The following is a 7,350-nucleotide window of genomic DNA, read 5'->3' on the forward strand; positions in this document are numbered from 1 at the left end:
GATACAAGGTAATCAGGTTGTCCCACGTGGGTCTCACAGTCTTCACCCCCATTTTCCAGATGAGGGAACTGAGGCCCAGAGAAGTTGAGTGACTTGCCCAAGGTCACACAGCTGACAGTTGGTGGAGCCGGGATTTGAACCCATGACCTCTGACTCCAAAGCCCGAGCTCTTTCCACTGGGCCACGCTGCTTCCCTAAGGTCTTACTGTGTGCCCCATATCCTAAACATTGAGGTAGATACAATATCGAGAAGCAGCGTGACTCAGTGGCAAGAGCCCGGGCTTGGGAGTCTGAGGTCATGGGTTCTAATCCCATCTCCGCCACTTATCAGTTGTGTGACTTTGGGTAAGTCATTTAACTTCTCTGTGCCTCAGTTACCTCATCTGTAAAATGGGGACTAAGACTATGAGCCTCACGTTGGGCAACCTGATTACCTTGTATCCTCCCCAGCACTTAGAACAGTGCTTGGCACACAGTAAGCGCTTAACAAATACCAAAATTATTATTATTATTTTATAAGCAGATTGAACACGGTTCCTGTTCCACCCAGGGCTCATATCTAAGAGGGAGGGAGTGGAGGTACTTTATTCCCATTTTGCAGATGATGAAACTCAGGTCCAGAGAAGTTGAATGATTTCTCCAAAGTCACACAGCCGACAAGTGGAGGGCCCAGTGTTAATAATAATGATAGCATTTATTAAGCGCTTACTATGTGCAAAGCACTGTTCTTAGTGCTGGAGCACTGTTCTAAGCACTGGATTAGAACCTAGGTCCTCTGACTCCCGGGCCCATTTCAAGCGCTTAGTACAGTGCTCTGCACACAGTAAGCGCTCAATAAATTGATTGATTTCCATTAGTCCAGTCTACGTCTCATTTTTTCTCTCATACACAGTCTTTCTCCTTCATTCTTTCTTGGTAAAGCAGTCTACTCTCTCAGAACTGGCATATTTTATTACATTTTCCCAGTCTTTCACTTTCTGCAACTGGCACTTTTACAGCCGAATATGTTGTATATGAGAAACAGTGATGGTCTCACTCACAGGAACCAAGCAACAAGGAAGCAGTTCTCCCTTTAGTCTGGCCCAGAAATTGGGACTTCTGGGAAGAATGTGGCTCCTGCTCCTGTTTCCTGTCTGGAGAAGAGTCTGAACCTTTATTTATGTTTGTTGAGAGGCACTGTACTAAACACTAGGATAGATACAAGCTAATCAGTTTGGGCACAGTCCCTATCCCACATAGGGCTCTCAGTCTTAATCCCCATTTTGCAGATGAGGTAACTGCGGCCCAGAGAAGTTAAGTGACAGGCTCCAAGTCACACAGCAGACAAATGGCACAGCTGGGATTGGAAACCGTTTCCTCCTGACACCCAAGGCCTGGGCTCTCTCCTCTAGGAAACACTTCTTTTTAAGCTTTTCATTTTATCCTAATCCATCCCTTCACTCTCTCTGGATGCCATTTCCATATAGTACAGTATAGTATGGTTATGAGAAAACCAGCCATCGCCCAGCAAGGATGGCCTTACTCATCACCCGTGGACTGGCCATATGTGGAGTTGATTTCATGGTTCTGGGGCAGGTTGAGGGATGGATAGAAAAGCAGTATGCCTGGGGGAAAGATTATGGGCATGGCTGTCAAATGATGACCTCGTGTGGCACCTTATTATTTTGTATCTACCCCAGTTCTTAGTTCAGTGCTTGGTACATAATAAGTGCTTAACACCACAGTTATTATCACGATGATGGAGGCTGGTGAATTCTTTCTTCACTGACCTGCTGGCCATGAGGGGAAAGTTTTGCAGGCAGACAATTGCTGTATTAAATTCTTCCAAACCTACTCAGAGGCAGAGGTGACTGGAAATGCTGCTCTGCCTCCTAACACAACCACTCTTGCCTAAATGTGCTCTACTCACTCCTGCCTCCGGTCTGTCTCCCTTTTCCTTCTGTATCGCCTATGTACTTGCATCTGTGCCCTTTAAGCACTTGATATTCACCCCACCCTCAGCCCCAGAGCACTTCTGTATATATCTGTCATTTATTTTAATGACCATCTTCCCATCTAGACTGGAAGCTCCTTGGGGGCAGGGAATGTGTCTACCAATGCTGTTGTATTGTGCTCTCTCAAGCACTTAGTACAGAGCTCTGCCCGCAGAAGGTGTTCAATACCATTTATTGATTTGTAAGAAATCCCTTGACCCTTACTAAGCCACCCCCAGAATCATACGCAAAAACGGCTTCCGAAATGGTTGAAGGCACAGCGGTTTCTGCCGCTCTTGAGGTCTGAGATATTTTTGGGGGTCCTGTGATTACTGCTTGCCATCTTGCAATGTGTTTGCCCTGAGAATGTGGATGACTCAGTGCAAACCATCACTGCTACCACAAACATAGTTCAAGCACACATTCTGCTGGAAGTTGGATCTCTCTTTCATCTCTTAGCATCTGAGCAAGACTCACCCTGAATGGCAAGGGGCCACAAAAGGCACACGACATTTTTTTTTCGGGGCATAGTGTTTGACGTGCAGGGATTCTCAGATTAACATATGGAGGCCTAGGCTAAGGGGATGGGAGTCCAACTGCCTGCTTCTCCCTAACCTAATTAGTCATTTTTTTTAGCTATCACTTTAGATGGTAGTTTCGTGCCATCTGACCCTAACACATGGCCATCACTTAGGGTATAATAAGATGGCACCTGAATTAGACCTGTTCAGGTGGAAAGATAATGGGCCTGAAGTAAGAGGGCCTGGATTCTAATCCAGACACTGCCACTCTCCTGCTATGTGATCTTGGGCAAGTGACTTTAACTTCTCTGTGTCTCATTTTCCTGGGCTGTAAAATGGGGATTCGGTACCTGTTCTCCCTTCCTTCCTTTTAGATTGTGAGTCCCATGGGGGCCAGGCCCTAAGTCCAACCTGATTATCTTGTACTGCCTCAGAGCTTAGTATGGTCCTTGGGCCATAAGTGCTTAGCAAATAGCACAATTATTATTTATTATGGCCCTCAAACATGAGGTATTATTTTTATTATGGCATCAGAAGGGGTGGACCAGCATTGTGAATTCTACCCATTTTTGTCTATTTTCTTATTTAGATTCAAATAATTTAGGGGAATGATTTCTAGCAGTATTTTCCCTAACCTGTCCATTTCCATACTCATGCAAACCAGCCCCCAAAGTCCAAATTAGCTCACACACAGAACATCACATCTGTGAGATTACAGACACTGTAATGAGCATCGTGGAGGCTGTCCTTTCTGGTGTTCCATTTGATGGGTCTGTTCCATACGGGTACCAAAATCTGTTTTCAGTGATCCTTTATCAGGCTATCATGGGATGTTAGCCACCCGGCAATCTAGATGGTGTTAAATATTCAGAGTTGTTTTGAGACGTGCAGGTTGCAGTCATGATCCTTATCTGAGTAAACATGGAACTCCCAAGAATATGAATCCATACGTTGCATTTAGCTTTGGGTGATATTGGTAGTGAGCAAGCCCACCTAAAAAGGAATTTATAGAAAGTGTAGCAGACTTCACAGCATCCCATTCCAAGGTTTTTGCACCTACTGAAGGGCGCTATGTAGTTTGGCCCCTAGCATGGTCATTATTAATAAATTATTTTCTTTTTCCTCTTGGACCAAAGCTAACACATCAATCTGACCATTTCTAATGAGATATAGGATAATACTGCACAGACTAGATTTGCTGTCAGCCACTGCCTGATGGGTTTAGAGAAAGAAACGATCCTTCATTAATTAACCTTCACTTTCTATGTAGATTCCCTCATTGAGATGCAGGTAATTAAACCAAGGTCGTTTCAAGGACTGACAGGGGGAAAAACAGCAGTGTGAAGGTGGTGGACTTGTTTGGAGGACTTTCCATCTTGTATTTGATCAAATGTAGGTAACCTGTCCTTACTGCTAAATTAACAAAACCACCTTTGAATGAAATTTCTCAAGCTCATTTGAAAGCATTATCTCAAGACTTCGGAAGTAGCCAACTTCATCCATCTTCTTGGTACTTTTATAAATACTTTCTGACCAATGAAGAGGGGGTGGGGGAAGCATCGGTGCTAGAGTGGAGATGTTTCAAGAAGAAAGAAAGTCCCAAGAGCAATTGCCTTTGATCTTGGACTATGTGTCATAGGTATTAGGTAATTTCTATATATATATCCCCCTCCAGACTGTAAACATATTGTGAGTAGGGAACATGTCTACCACTTTATCTAGTTCTCCCTCAAGTGCTTACTACAGTGTTCTGCGTACAGTAAGCACTACATGGATATCATTTTGATTGATATGTTTTGTTGCACTTATCACTTGTGTTGGATCTTTATTTGTGGGTCTATTCAATTGTAGCAGCCAGAGGGTAGAGTTCCTACCATGGTCTTCTCTTGCAACCCCTCAGCACTGATGATAATTTTCCACTCCTAGTGACCCCTAAATATATACCAGGGAAGAAGTGACTTCAGGATTTTCAAGTTCTATTCCTTTTAAACACTTTGTGTATCCAGCATGAGGAATTCAAAATGCAGTGGTCAAATTTTTCTTAACTCATTCATGGTTGATGCTTGGTTTGGGGGTTTGGGATGCTGATTGATTTTTTTTTAAACTCTAACTTTCAGTAGTGAAAAAAGTAACACAAATGGTCCTTGTCTTGTATGCCATTTTACTGTTTGTTTCATTACTTTTTAATGATACTAATAATAATTACTATGGTATTTGTTAAGCACTTACTATGTGCCAAGCACTGTTCTAAGCACCGGGGTAGATACAAGGACAAATGGGGCTCACAGTTTTAGTCCCCATTTTACAGATGATGTGTCTCACTGAGACACAGAGAAGTTGTCAAACAGTAGACAAGTGGCAGAGCCAGGATTAGAACCCACATCTTCTGACTCCCAAGCCTGTGCTCTTTCCACTAAGCCATGCTGCTTCTCTGTCTTTTGTGTGTGTTTTTTGTGTGTTTGTTGCCAGTCCCTCCTCCTTTGCCTTCTAGTCTTAGATTTTAAGTTCCCTGAGGGCCAGGAACCATGTCTAATGTCAACTCGTGTTGTTTCCCCGAGATTAGTGAGGTGCTCCGCACAAAGTGCTTAATAAATATTATTACTGGTGTTAAGTTAGAAATCCAGATTACCATTGTGAGCCATTGTTTCCTGGCAGAAGTCCTGAAATAGGTGTTTCCACCAAATAGATCGATTCGGTTTCCTCCATCTTTGTCATTTGTCTTTCCCTTAAGAAAAACTGCATTTTAATTGGATGTTGGTCTGGTCAAGGATCAGAGTTTTCAAAGTCTGGCTGGAATATCTTTGTCATTAGAGCATACTGTTATGCCTCTTGGGCTTGAGATTCACCTCTACTCACGAAGATATGAGTGACTTCAGGCAAGTTCCTCTCTGTGCCGCACTTGTCTCATCTGTATAATCAATCAATCATTGGTATTTATTGAGTGCTTACTATGTTCAGAGCACTGTTTTAAGGGCTTGGGAGACCACAATACAGTGGAATTTGCAGACATGTTCCCTGCCCATAACGAACTTACAGTTTAGAAGGGGAATGACTATATGATAATAATATTATATATTGTATAATACCAATATCTGCCTCCCCATACCTTACAGGTACGTTGTGAGAATAAAAAGAGATGATGAAGGTGAAAGATCTTTGGAAAAATGAAAGCACTGGCTAAATTCAAGGTGCCATTCTTGTTGGGTAATGTGGCAATAACAATATCCTCAGATCTTTGCCCCACTGAGAGACTTCACCTTGAAAGTCATAAAGATGACAAACACACGAAAGAATCAGAAGGTTGCATAGTTACAGATAGTTCTTCTTCTTAGTAGTATTATGCATTAACTACTTACTATCTGGCAGGAGATGTGGTAAATGCAGGATAATCAGATCAGACAAAGGTCCCAAACCACACAGCGCTCACAGTCTAAGAGGTAAGAAGAACAGGAATTTTTCCTTATTTTACAGATGAGGAGACTGAGGCATGGAGAAGTTAAGTAATTTGCTCAAGGTCACACAACGGTCCGGTGAAGGAGCTGGGATTAGAAACCAGGTCTCCTGACAACCAATTCCATGCTCATTCATTCATTTCATTCATTCAATCGTATTTATTGAGCGCTTACTGTGTGCAGAGCACTGTACTAAGTGCTTGGGAAGTACAAGTTGGCAAAATATAGAGACAGTCCCTACCCAACAACGGGCTCACAGTCTAGAAGGGGAGACATGCTCTTTCCATTAGTCATGCTGCCTTTCCATTTATTCACTCTATCACCATTACTTTTAATTGTTAAAACCAATTTTGAGGTTGAATATAATATTTTTAAAATTTCAAGGTCTGAATGAAGAAGTTTGGTTATTTCCCTTTGATACTTTTTGCAGTCTCCAATTGAGGTTTAGAATTGGTTAGTATCTGGGGACTTTACTGAGTAACTTGTTTCAGAAGACAAAATATCAATAAGATAATAATAATAATGATGAGGGCATTTGTTAAGTGCTTACTATGTGCAAAGGACTGTTCTAAGCGCTGGGGCGATACAAGGTGATCAGGTTGTCCCACGTGGGGCTCACAGTCTTAATCCCCATTTTACAGATGAGGGAACTGAGGCTCAGAGAAGTTAAGTGACTTGCCCAAGGTCACACAGCAGACATGTGGCAGAGCTGGGATTCGAACCCATGACCTCTGACTCCCAAGCCCGGGATCTTTCCACTGAGCCACGCTGCTTCTCTTGTATATTCTTAGCCAGGGCAGAGTCAACCTTACAACTATGGAATAAGGCATATTTTTCATCAGTAGCTTTTTAATGCGTGCCTTGGCATTTACTAGACTGTAATCTTAGCCCTACCTCTTAATAATTCTACCTGAAGGTGAATGAGAGCATAATTTTGACTTTTCACAAATGAGTAGCTGGTATTTATTTTTAAAGGGAAAGCTGTTATTAAAGTTTCATTAAAAAAGAATAGTAACTGTGAGAGTCAAATATTTGTTTTGCAGATGAAAACGCTTAAAATGATCTTTCACTCTTCTTCCCCTTTCTCCACACTCTCCCGCTATTGCATGCACACACACTCTCTCTCTCTCTTTAATGATGCTCCAGTTACTACCAAGTTTTTAAGCTTTTGCCAAAAGTGTTTGAGCTTAATTAGGTTAAGATTTCAAAATAAGCCTAGTTGTAATTTGTTTATAACCTAAGTTTCTCTTTGATCTTGAAAGTTCATTTTCATAGGAACTCTGTTATCATTCTTGGGGTAAGGAATAACGTGAATGATGTCTGTGATAGAAAAATACAGGAAATTAAAGAAGCATTGACGAGAACTGCCTTATTAATAAAAGAAAGATGTGGCTTTCTTTGGGT

The sequence above is a fragment of the Tachyglossus aculeatus genome, chromosome 8, assembly GCF_015852505.1.
Source record: "Tachyglossus aculeatus isolate mTacAcu1 chromosome 8, mTacAcu1.pri, whole genome shotgun sequence".
Classification (NCBI taxonomy): domain Eukaryota; kingdom Metazoa; phylum Chordata; class Mammalia; order Monotremata; family Tachyglossidae; genus Tachyglossus; species Tachyglossus aculeatus.